Genomic DNA, 14,026 nt, shown 5'->3' with positions numbered 1-14,026 from the left:
TTTAGGAAGATGGACGCAGAGGCCGAAGCTACCGGGAATACGGAAGTGCCAAAGTTGAAGCCACGCCTTAAACAGTGGATATACGTGAGGAGTGTCGATTCATCCGGTAGTAGCCTCAAGTTTGCTAAGCCGGAGACCGGAGAGGTAGTATCAAAGATACTGAAACTTGCTGAAGACAAGGAGAAGGGCACATTCAACCCTTCTAGAGAGAGGGACGAGCTTATTGTTGCCTTGGGAAACCCCGAGCACACAGGACGCACCAGGGGGCTAGGGAAGATGATGTCCTAGAAGCATAGATTCGTAGAGGAGAGGCACATGTACAAGAAACATGGCAGAGACCGAGAGTCTAATCTTGAGCGCCAAGTGAAGGCTCTAGTTGAAAAGATGTTGGTGGAGAAAGGACTTTCTACGATAGAGCCACATACACCAATGGGGCCGCCCGGAGAACTGGCGGTAGTTGGCAGCCCTCCGGATGTTCCTAGTAGTCAAGGTTCCAATGCAACCGAAACCCCCGTCGATCGCATACGGGCGCCAACCAGTTGTAAATTGGTGGTTCCAATGGGCAGGCAAAATATGATCATTGAGGTGGCAACGGGCGTGGCACATCCTCCGGGTGGCACGTAGCACAATAGGGACATCCCGTAGGACTACACTCGGGTCGAGGTGCATACCATGAAGCCCGAGTTCATGACTTGGAAGATAGAACACCCTACTCCTGAGGGGCTCGTGTTACTCAGAGATGTCATGAACCGGTTCATCCTCTGGCACAGATGGGACATTGTATTGACCGAGTCTTTGCCAACTCCAACTGAAGTTCATCCTCTGGAGCGACCCATCGAGGACGGGGAGGTATACTCATAGGCCCATGACCATGACCACCACACGCTAGAGACTTCTCCACCTCGTACCGAGCAAGGGCATGATGACATGCCACATCCTTCTCCACCTCGTATTGAGCATGGGCATGATGACATGCCACGTCCTTCTCTAGCTCATACCGAACAAAGGCATGATGAGATGCAACATCCTTCTCAACAAACACAGCCGATATATGAATAACAAGTGTCTCATGAACAACAATTGCCTCATAAACAGTCGATACGTGAAGAACAAGTGGCCCCTGGAGCAGGTGATGCACAAGTTGACAAGGACGTGCCCGAATGGGAAGCTCAAAACAAAATCCCAATCAAGATAAGGCCATCATATGTGGGCATTAATGACGTCTCGTCGGTGCACAAGTGGATGGCCCATGACCAGTTCAAGCCTAAGAACTAAGTAAAAGAATTCAGAGTACCAGCTTCTGAGGAGGGCACCACTAGCAAACTGCACAAAGGGTTTAACAAGTATCCAGCTGTTGATAACCTCAAATGGTCAAATGATTGCCCGGATAAATATGAAAAAGGCAAGAACTTCCTACCAAACCAAGTCATACAATGCTTGCCACATGGAATGAGAAAGTTCCACGATTGATACTTACGTGCTCAGATAACAGAACTAAAAATCTTACAAGCATAGATCCCTGTCGGCACATTTGGAGCCCCATGTGGGCAAATTGCCATTGAGTGTAAGGATATCCAGGCATGCTTCCACCTTGAACAAATAGAAATGAATCTAATTCGCATATGATGCCTGTAAGTCCTTGCCCTCTCGATATGATATGAATGTAATCTTTTAATTTTATTGTAACTAACCCACGCCGTGATTTATAGAATGCAAGCGGACTTTATGAAAAAGAGGCCAGCTCTGAAACACGGGTATATAAACTCTTCACCTATAGCATCAACAAATTTTAATTACCCTAAAGATTGGAAACTAGATTACAAAGAACTAGGAGCTGAAAAGACACTTAAGGAGAAAGAGGACATCAGGAACAAGAAAATATTGAAAGAGTCCCTCAAGGTTGCGGCATACATTGCCCTATGTTTTAAAAATCTCCAACAACATGATAATATATGGATACCATACCACTTTAAATAAGTTCAACTGTATACTTAGCTTTGTTCAATATACTTTGTTCGATGTAAAAGAGCTTATGTGTTCCTTCTATGACTAAATTCATACAGTGATCACTGAATTTGCATAGGCGTCTGGCTCTCACATAGCATGGCATGGGTCTTTGATTCAGTGGATTTCCCAGTCGAGACATACAAAGACTTCATAGCGATTGTCAAGACGTATACATATTGATAATCCTCATTTTAGCTACTATGTTTGTATATATACTTGTAAGGTTCATTATGGGATACTAACAAGTTGCATTTGCTAAAACCATTGGAACAGGGCATTCAGGCACTATGTCAAGGAACATAAGGGGAGGCATCATCCAAATAGGAAGAAAAAGTTGTATGTCAAAACTCTATGTGCGGTAAGTGTCATTTACTTTGGTACTCTATATATTACGTGTCTATCAATAGCATTACTTAACATCTCCATATGCAAAACACACAGTGCCCCAAGCAGAAGCCTAGGAGTCTACATTGTGGATACTACACATGTATTATGATGAGTACCATCAGTGGCTACAACAGAAACACCAATCTGGTAGGTTTGAACCTCTTCGCTCGTAGTATGAAAAGTTCGCATATGTTGTGATATAGTAAACCTAAACTTGTTCTCTTGTAGTTAGAGACAGATAAAGACACGAGAAGGAATTCATACAAAGATGACGAGCTCTTAGAGATGGTCGGCGACCTTTTGAAAGCTCTAGTTTGGTTTTGGTTAATTGATGAAACCCTAAGTGCTAACCTAGTTTATCAAAGTGATTATGAGATAGGTAGCACTACTCTAAGTGATGAAGCAATAGAGAAGATCATGACGATAATGATGGCATGGTGATGATCAAATGCTTGAACTTGGAAAAGAAGAAAGAGAAAAAAACAAAAGGCTCAAGGCAAAAGTATAAATAGTAGGAGCCATTTTGTTTTGATGATTAAGACACTTAGCGAGTGTGATCACAATTAGGTTAGATAGCCGTACTATTAAGAGGGGTGAAACTCGTATTGAAATGTGGTTATCAAAGTGCCACTAGATGCTCTAACTCATTGCATATGCATTTAGGATCTAGTTGAGTGATAACATCCTTAAAAATGTTTGTGAAAATACGCTAACACATGTGCACAAGGTGATACACTTGGTGGTTGACACATTTAATCAAGGGTGGTGAAGTTTAGGTGCAAGGGTAAGAAACTCCACCGGTGGAGTGTCCGCTCGTAGAGTGCGGACAGTCCGACGGTGCCACCGGTGCCCTAGACAGAAAAGTTGGAGATCACTGCAAGTGACCGAACGCTGGCCTCAGTTGGACTGGTGCATCTGGTCAGTGGCAGCAGAGGGTGCACATTTCGGTCTTATGACCGGACGCTGGGTCACTTTGTGACCGGACGCTGGCAGGGTGCGTCCGGTCAGTACTGACGTATGCTGACGTGAGACGCACAGAGGAGACGTTGTGTGACCGGACGCTGGGTGAGTCCGGTCAGGCATGACCGGACGCGTCCGGTCGTGAAATGTCGCGTTTGGAACCTTACTGGAAACGAACGGACGCTGAGATCCAGCGTCCGGTCACTTTCTAACTGACACATCCGGTCATTAGGTAACCGTTGAAATCGAGCGATCGATGTTTGAAGCCGAAGACACGTGGCACACATCGCACGACCGGACGTTGAGGTCCAGCGTCCGGTCAATATGATCGGAGTGTCTAGTCGGCCCGTGTTCAGTGCAGTGAGGAGCCCAACGGCTCTATTTCGTAGGGGCTTCTATTTAAGCCCCATGGCCGGCTCAAGCTCATTTTTTTACACGTTTTCATTGACATAGCAACCTTATGAGCTTAGCCAAAACACTCCCACTCATCTCTATCATTGATTCATCATCTTTGTGAGATTGGAAAAGAATCCAAGTGCATTGCTTGAGTGATTGTATCTAGAGGCACTTAGTATTCGTGTTGCGCTACGGATCTCGCTTGTTACTCTTGGTGGTTGCCAGCACCTAGACGGCTCGGTGCAGCGGTGAAGGATCAGCACGAGTTGGTGATTGCTCGTGGCCGCCTTCGGTGATTGTGAGGGGAGTTGTACCTTCCCCGGTGGAGTGTCGAAAGGTAACTCTAGTAAATTACTTGTGTCATTGAGTTACCTCACTTATGGGTAGGTTCTTGCGGTGTCCAATCGTGTGGACGAGGCTTGTGAAACACCTCTTAGCCGCCGAACCACCAAGTGTTGGTCGACACAACGGGGACTAGCGTATTGGCAAGCACGTGAACCTCGGGAGAAAAATCGATTGTCTCTTGTCATTTGCATTCTCCCGGTGATTGGCTTAATCTTCATCTTGTGATTGGTTCATCCTCTATACGGCGGTATAATCACCCTACTCACTTATTTACATTCTTGTAAACTAGTTGATACAAGCTCTTTAGTGTAATTAGAATTGAGAGCTTGCTTTATTATTTACATTCATCTAGTTGAGCTCTTTAGAGTAGCAAGATTGAGAGCTCTTAGTGAGTAGTTACATAGCAAGTTTGGGTGCCTAAGTAATCATTGCAACTAGAATTATTGGATAGGTGGCTTGCAACCCTTGTAGAGCTAGAGCAAGTTTACATTACGCTATTTGTCATACTAATCAAATTGCTCTAGTTGTTTTGTAGATTTTTAAATAGGCTATTCACCCCCCTCTATCCATATTAGGACCTTTCACCTTTGCAACTTCATAATAGACCAGATTGTGTACCATAAAGGCACTTACCATCATCTTCTTTCTGACTTAGGTAGTAATCCTCTATACCAACACCTTCAGGAGACTGATAGGCTAGCCCTAGGCTGTTGATGACAATGTAGACTTGTGGTATGGTTTGGATCAGACTTTGGAACGGTTTGGACTTTGTTTTGCATGTGGACTTATGGATTTCTTAATGGACCATGTTATGATGATGGACTTTATAATAGACTATGTTGTAATGATGAACTTTTGTAAATTATAACTTGTGATGATGTTCTAAATAATGGTCTTGTGTTTGTGGATGTATATATGTATATTTGTGGAGGTTAGATTCGAATTTGAATTATATATATATATATATGGTCAGATTTAAATTTGAATTTTTTTTTCTGAAAAATACACCGGAATCGCTGCTGCTCGCTTCTCCTCCATCGCCAGCAACAGAGAAGAAAGACGAGGAGGAAGCTCAAAGCGGACACCTCAACAGACGACGCAACATCGTTTTTGAAGATATCCAAAAGTAGCACGGTAGTTGCTTAGGCGCATGGCATGGATATTGTCCAACTGCCAAGTTTTTGAGAGGAAAGCCCGCGATGATCGATTCGGCCTGGAATTGAATAAATTGGGCCTCGTTAGAACCAGCTTGGTAAACCTTTATGGGCCCAACTTCTTGCGATTTGATTTGTCCGACTCCGTTTGTGCCTTTGGCAAACAGTCTACGGTCAGTCTCCCCTCTTCTCAATCAAAGAAAAACGGAAGGATTTTTTTTTCTATCTACTAATATACTGATGAGCCTCAGATATTTGATCCAGCAAAAACCCATCAGTCGATTGAGCCCAAAATGTTGTTCCGGTGGCCGAGTGCCCAACTATGCACATCTCAGACTATGAGAGTACTCTCAGTTTCAACTTCATCTCAAAATACACATCAGGGCTGACGAAATTTAGGAATTCGGCTACTGTAGCACTTTCGTTTTTATTTGGCAATTAGTATTCAATCATAGACTAATTAGGCTCAAAACGTTCGTCTCGCGATTTCCAACCAAACTGTGCAATTAGTTTTTTTTTCATCTACATTTAATGCTCCATGCATGTATTGTAAGATTAACACTTTTTTAAAAAACTTTTTTTTTTGAACTAAACAAGTGCTCAGTGCACTGTGTTGGACACGGTTCCAAACAGTTTCATCTTCAGCCGCAACAGTGAGTGTGGGTCAGTCATGTCCTGTCATTCTGTCGATGGAATATGAACAGTTTTTTTTTTTTTTTTTCTTTTTTCTTTCCATAGTGGTGGGCGTTAGGGTGGGGCCGGCCGTCGGGGTGCGGGCGATGGGGAATAAAAGCACTAGCGCTATTTCGCAAAGAAAAGAGAGCCAGCCAGCCAGCCTAATCGCGATGGCAATGGCATTTGGAACCTGCCGTTACGGCCTATCACACGTAAGGATAGCAACGGGATGTACGCGTCGGGTATCGTCGGAACGTTCTCTTTCCTGCTACGGAGAATTTATCCTATCCCTGTCCCCATTAACTGTCTCGGATATAGATTCTTGCCCATCTCCGTACCCGTCGGGCATCGGTCGGGTAACAGATACCCGACAGGTACTGCATACCGATAAACAAGGACACTTGGGGTCACAGCTTTGCAATCAGAGACGTTTCTTCTTCACCCGGGTATAAGTGTCGGAGTCTCGGAGATGCCGAGGAGAACGAGCGAGGTTGCGAGGAGGACGAGCAAAGGCGGCAGAGAGACCGAACTGAGGAAGTGAGGGGCACGAGCGCTCGTGAGGCAGGCGTGCTTGTGCTGCTGGTAGAGATGGTGAGGAAAAATTGAGCTAGGGTTTCTAGAACACACAAAATATATATATTTGTTTAGATTTGGGTCAAAATACTTATGTTGAGCTTCTTTGGGCCTAATACTCGTATGACAGCTCAAATAGCCGGGTTCCCCAATGGGTAACGGGGACGGGTAAACAGGGAACGTTCCCGTACGCGCTATACCCGTCGAGGATGGATTCTTGTCCATTTAGATACCCACGGATAAAGATATGATCACATCCCATCTCCTAATGGATCAAATACCTATCGGGTATTGGGTATCGGGGCGTTGCCATCTTTAATCACACGGTATCATCCGATGGTGCGAGCATTGCTTCGGCTGCACACTGGACGGTGGACGGGCCCAAAAAGTCCAGATTAGTCAAGGATGGCACCCACAAAAACAGTGATGCAGTACTGCAGTAGTGGTCTCACAAAGCAGGGCATGGGGATGGAACGTACCGGCCGCCCAGAGCCTGTTCGGTTGGCTGGTTCGTATCGTTGCTGGTTCGTAAAGAAGTACTGCTGGCTGGTTTATGTAAGAGAAAAATATTGTTCCGGCTAAAAACTTACGATCGTTTACGACAAGCCACAGCCAAACGAACAGGCTGCAGCAGCCTGTTCGGTTGGCTGGTTCGTATTGTTGCTGGTTCGTGAAGAAGTACTGCTGACTGGTTTGTGTGAGAGAAAAATACTGTTTCGGCTGAAAATTTACGATCGTTTACGACAAGCCACAGCCAAACGAACAGGCTGATCTACCGGAGCTTCCTTGTCAAGCAACGCCTAACGAAGAAAGACGCTCGGCTCGTAGTAGTGGCTAGAGCTAGCTAGCTTCACGGTGCACGCATGGTTTAGTGCTCGGTTTTGATTCGATCGGTAGCTTGGACTGAGGCTATCATTTTAGGAGATCGATCATCTATCGATTGATCAACCACCAATTGGATCCAATGATGCGTGCCATTTTATGTCGTAGGGTAAACGAATTATCCTAGATAGGCAGGTTAATTATTATTATATTAGGAGGACGTGTGACGTGAATGTCATGTACATACGTGTGCCGACACAGAGAAATCCTACTGATGATTAGTGCGTACGTATGTACAGGTTCTGTCTGTTGCAAGCAGCAGCCAACACCCTGCAGATCGAGCTGCTACACAGAATAAGAATAATATGCAATCGTACAGACGACACCGGGAGCATCCAATGATCCGTCCAACCATGCCCTTGTTTAGGCCGCGTTTAGTTCCGGTCAGATTTGGCGTCGGCTGAATTCGGTAGCACTGTAGCATACTGTAGTCTTTTGTTTTTATTTGGTAATAATTGTCCAATCGTTGACTAATTAGGCTCAAAACGTTCGTCTCGCAAAGTACAACCAAACTGTGCAATTAGTTTTTGATTTCGTCAACATTTAGTACTCCATGCATGTACCGTAAATTTGATGTGACGGGGAATCTTCTTCTTGCATAGTACCAAAATTTGGCTTTTGGATGAACTAAACGTGGCCTTAGTTCCAAAAAATTTTCCCAAAAAGTGCTACAGTATCTATCACATCGAATCTTACGATACGTGCATGGAGTATTAAATATAGACGAAAAAAAACTAATTGTACGGTTTGGTTGAAAATTGCGAGACAAACGTTTTGAGCCTAATTAGTCTATGATTAAACACTAATTACCAAATAAAAACGAAAATGCTACGGTAGTCCAAATTTCAAAATCCAGCCCAACTAAACACGCGCCATGTCCATGTCGCGCAGGTCGGCGGATAGAAGCGCCACAGCGGCCGTCGCGGCCTGACGCCCTGACCAACCGACCAGCCGACGCCGCGCCGGTGCGTGCGTGAAACGGGCACAGAAATACCAGCAGGTCCGCCCGCACGCACGAGGATAAACCAAACCGTACGTAGCGGCCGCGCGTGCCGGCGTCCAGCCAGGCAGGGCCCCGGCGTAACGATAACGTACGGCCGGGCGGCCGACCCAGCCGTGCGCGGCGTGCTGTGCAGATTCCGGCCGTATCGGAGACGGACGGAACCTACGTGACGATGAGAGTGGTTGCTAACAGAAAGCAGGATCGTGACAGCGTGTAGTGCCAGTAGCCCAGTACTACCACACATGGATGGATCGCACGCAAGTACGCAACTCATGTAGCGGCCCCACGCGCACGTCCCGGCCGGCCGATTTGGGCGTGACTGGATGGAGACCGTGTCGGTGGAAGCTTTACGTGAGTTTTATTTATATTAAATGTGTCGTCACATAGTGATTTGTGGTGACATGATAGTGTATTAAATAAGAGAAGAAATACTCTTTAGCACGATTATCAATTATATATGAGTTATGGAATTAAATGTCTATGAACCTACAGAATGAAACTTTACAATGAGAGTACAGGCCATAAACTATCCACTGAAAAACAACGCCATAAACTATCCACTAGTGAGTGTTTCATTAAAGTTTCGTTGTCCTAAAAACAACGCCATAAACTATCCACTGAGACAGGCTAACAGTCTCTACGGCTGCTTATCTCGTTTTGAGCTGAAATTCAGAATACTTCGTCTCTACTGAATCAGAGTTGTCAAAATATTGCAACTCAAGTGAACCAAAGCTGTCATTTTCTGTAGGGTCAGCGAATCTAGGCAGCTTACTAGAGGAACATGCATGGTTCTTCTAAATTAATCCTACGCATGCAGTTAATATGGTGAAGAAAGATTAATGTAACATGCACCTTAAACAGTGCAAAATGTTGATTGAGTAGTTAAAACTTGGCATCTGTGCAATTGCTCCGTGACATCGTGTCAGGGAATACTGTGGTCGCAGTCCACTTGCTATACATAGAAAATAGGATGTGATAAAGGGAATAAGACAACAATAAAAGAAGCGAGCAAAGAGAGCCATGCATGCAACTAACGGACATGCATGCAGATTATTCATGGACAAAATAGGATCTAACCAAGATGACTTCCTATGCAACACAACGAGAGTACGAGACATATTGTATAAACTAGCAGGACAACGAAGTATATTATCAAAAGCTTTGCCTCGATCCAGTTATCAAAAGTTTTTTTTTTTTTTTGATAAAACGTATCTGTATTACTTAGATAAGGAAAAAAGACACAGCACAGACACAGACACATACAGATACGAAGGTACGGAAATAGAGACAGCTGTCCTAACAAATATGCACGGAAGCCCCTAGAGAAAACAAAAATCACAAGAAGGTCCTTGGCCACCATGCTCGTTCGAGAACGCCGCCACCGTCCATCTCCTGCGTCAAGAGCACCCGCCGCCGCCCAGATCTGGAGGAGCCCCATCGCGTAGAAGCTTTGTATCGAGCTACAGTAGTCGCCCGACGCCGAGGCCGGGTCGATTCCGTCGTTGAAGAAACGTCGGCCGGGGACGCGCCCCGTGCTCCTCCGACCTTAAATCGAAGCTCGCCGTCGACTCGCGCCGAGGGAAGCTCGAAGCTCGATCCATACTCCAGCAAGCCGCATCACCCGCAGCCATCTCCGCACCCTTGACAAAGTACGCCGCCGACACCGCCGCCTCTCCGAGACGACGGAACGGCAGTCCGCGCAGACTCCTGTACAGCCGGTGAAGCCGGACTACACCTCCACGCGCTCGTCGCCGGCACCGGAGTAAAGCGCCGTCAAGACGGGGAAGAGCACGAGAGGACCTTATTCCTTGACGACGACACAGTCGCCGCCTCGACGCCGTCGCCGGACACCAAAGGCAAACCCTACACCTAGAGGGACCTAATCTACACTGTCGGGTGGAGAGCCACTCGTTCCCCTCACATCCGAGGCCAAAAAGTCCATCAGAAGCGAGGAAGAACGGTGGTCTCGCCGGCGGAACACCTGTGTTTGTCTCCGCCTCCGCAGTCGCCTGGAGAGTGAGAGAGGTTTCGAGAGAGACCGGAAGCGAGGACGGTGAGAAACCGAAGAGCGAGCTGCTGCCGCAGGCACACTCGACTGTTCCTCTCAGATTATTACATGGAGGAACTGTGCCTGCATCTTGTACGCATGCATGCTGGACACCAGCGCCCGGCGCCCCGGCCGTAGCTCGATCTCGATCTTGTCACATACTGTCTGCTTCATTCGGCAGTAAATCCACTGTTGACGCACTCGTAATATCGTCTCTTAGCAGGTACTAGCAGTAACTTGATGAGATTTATGTCCCATTTGTAGATTCCGCACGTTACCGTTTGTTACTATATGCAGTACAGCAGGTACGTTTCCCGCCTGTTCCAAATAATATACTTACATATTCCTCGGTCCCATATTAGTTATCATCGGTGGCGGAGCCAGAAGTTCTGCATAGGGGACAGCCAAGTACAATCATAATTAAACTAAATAAAAGTGATTAATCAAACAAAAATGATTTTACAAATTATTGCTAAGTTACCTTGATCACTGCTCACTAATTGCCTAATAGTGATAGGCCTTTGTATAATTGTATAGTTCGTGGCCTAGGGCTCCCTGTTCGTCGCAGATCCGCCCGTTGTTATCATTCGAGCTTTGAACACAAAAATTAAGAAGAAATAAAAAAAAGGTTTGATGCACATGAAACAGGAAAGAGATACAAATAGAGATGTATTAGAAAAAGAGAAATGCGTATTGAGAAGTAAAAATGACAACTAATTCAGGACAAGTGTAAAAGGCTGCCCGTTGTTATCATTCGAGCTTTGAACACAAAAATTAAGAAGAAATAAAAAAAAGGTTTGATGCACATGAAACAGGAAAGAGACAACTAGAGATGTATTAAAAAAAAGAGAAATACGTATTGAGAAGTAAAAAATGACAACTAATTCAGGACAAGTGTAAAAGGCTAAAATAACAACTATTATGAGATGAATGGAGTAGTTCTTGTTTAAAAAATACTCACATTCACCGAGATTTTAGACTTGTAAAATTCTTTGTAACATCATCTACAGAATTATTATTGAATTTTTGGCAGGTAAACTTAAGATGCACCTTCCTAAACTATATATATATATATATATATATATATATATATATATATATATATATATATATATATATATATATATATATATATAGGGAGAGGCTATTCAGTAGCCAGCTACAAAATAAGTTATTCTGTAGCCACCTTCATTTACTATAATTTTATATACTAATTTACCATAATGTCAATACATATTTACGATAGTTGGGTTACTATAACACATGGGGATATTTACCGTAACGTTATATTAAACCACTTAGTAAGGAGTTACTATAATCTCATAAATTAACATAGTAATTATCATAACTCAAAATGGCTACAGAATAAGTTATTCTGTAGCCAGCTACAGGATAGTAGTTCTATATATATATATATATATATATATATATATATATATATATATATATATATATATATATATATATATATATATATATATATATATATATATATAAGTTATTTTGTAGCCAGCTACAGAGTAGTGGTTCTATAGTAAACCACTTAGTATAGAGTTACTATAATCTTATAAATTAACATAGTAATTATCGTAACTCAAAGTGGCTACAGAATAAGTTATTTTGTAGTCAGCTACTGAGTAGTATATATATATATATCCACTCATCCTAGGTTGCTTTTATTCCTAATAGACACATTACTAGTGGTAATAATAATATTATAGCTCAAAAAATAGCTTACTCCTTCATGTTCAGTAGCTGGGATCAGCAAATAAACTTTCTTACTTAAAATTAATCTTGCCAAGGTCTTTGATAGAATCGAATGACATTCTTGCTCACCTCAATCTAGCTAAAAGTTCCATTAGTCTGACCAAGGAGTGCATATCTTCCACCTAACTCTCAGTCCGTCAATTCTAGCATCACCCTTAGTTCCACCCCAACGAGGTCTCAAGGAAGGTACACCCTCTCGCGTAACCTTTATGTCCCGTACAAGATTAATATATGAGCCTGGTTGTTCACTTTGTTTGGATGATAACCCACAACCAAATATCCCCTTCTCAGCGCCGTCACGAAGTCCAAAATGCTACCCTCACACATCATTTTGGAAGACTTCAGGCCACTATTCTAAATCTATCTTCTACGACTCTTTTCTCAAAGTAAAACATTTCGTGAGTAGCGCAACTGTATCTATCAAATCCACCAGAGGCACACTAACATCTAGAGCCAACCCTAGCGCTTGGGGTTGGACAATTTTTATGACCATTTAATGCCTCTCTTGGTTCATTCTACCCTAATTAATATAGTTGTTGACCAATCTGTATGTCAAGAACCACCTCCTGGAATACCACCTTTTACCCTGTTCGCTTGATCGTATCAACCATGCTTATCAGCCATGATACAATATTTTTCTCTCACAACAAAATAGCATAAGTCGGCTTATAAGCCACAGAAACGATCAAGCAAACAGGATGAAGCACTAGCCATACTTATTTATAACGTCTTTAATTAATACAGTTGTTGACAAATTTGGACCCCAGAAACCACCTCCTGAAATACCACTCTTATTTATAATATCTTTGTAGAATTTTTGTATGTGCCAATTGTTTTCACGTAGGATCAAGACCACCCCCTCTGGAAGCTAGCCAGCATAGGTTAGTGCACTACCAAGGAAGTTTAGAAGTGTCTAATCACGTAAGACCATGCCTAAACCCTCTCGAGGACTAGAAGAATCATACCACAAGTAGTGCACATCATCAAAATAGTATGGCAACACACAACTATCCCCCAATCACCACTTCTCATGGTGGTTGCTTAGACGGACATTGGCAATAGTAAAAAAGCCTCACGATGCTTTTGTCTACATTGATAAGAATTATAAGTATTGTGGTAAGGAAAATACTCTCCCTAAGCTCCTACAAGAACTTCACTTTTTCCTTGCTATCTTGGGGGCTTACACCTTGGTCAACCACTAGGCATAAGTGAAGGTGGCAGAGGCAACTTTCCAACTCCAAGAGTATCCCGAAGGATAGAGTTCGTGATCAACCAAAAATCGATGTTTGTCGAGCGACTAGGATACCATTGCTGTCAATAATTGAAGTGACAGAGTAGTGGTAAAAAAAATCAATGGCCAACATATATCGAAAATCTTAGAGATCCTAGATTGGTCTCTTGCAGAAAAACCAGAGATAAATGCCAAGACGATAATAGGCTGCGATGACATCGCGACATGCCCTCTTTTTGAGATCATACACATTAAAAAAATCAGAAGACATGACAAATATGTAACACTTTGCCCACGTGTGTTTTGGTTGGTGACCTGCTGCCCCCAAACACTTTTGCCCTAAGTAGACTCTCATTTTTTGACATCTGTGTAGATTATATGGTACTCACTCAAATATTATTTTTTATAAGGTGTATTAGTATTAAGTCAGTCTTTTTAAATGATGCTAGCACTATTAATTTCTTTTAAAATACATAATCAATTACTACAATAACAAAGTCTTGTCTTACTTAAAACACGTGAAATAAGAACATATCAATATATATTTTTTCACAAAAATACATATATCCAGACTAATTGATCGACAAAGTCTACAACAT

The sequence above is a fragment of the Miscanthus floridulus genome, unplaced genomic scaffold (genome assembly GCF_019320115.1).
Source record: "Miscanthus floridulus cultivar M001 unplaced genomic scaffold, ASM1932011v1 os_1979_2, whole genome shotgun sequence".
NCBI lineage: Eukaryota > Viridiplantae > Streptophyta > Magnoliopsida > Poales > Poaceae > Miscanthus > Miscanthus floridulus.
The sequence above is the reverse complement of the archived record's forward strand: the minus strand, read 5'-3'. Positions refer to the sequence as shown.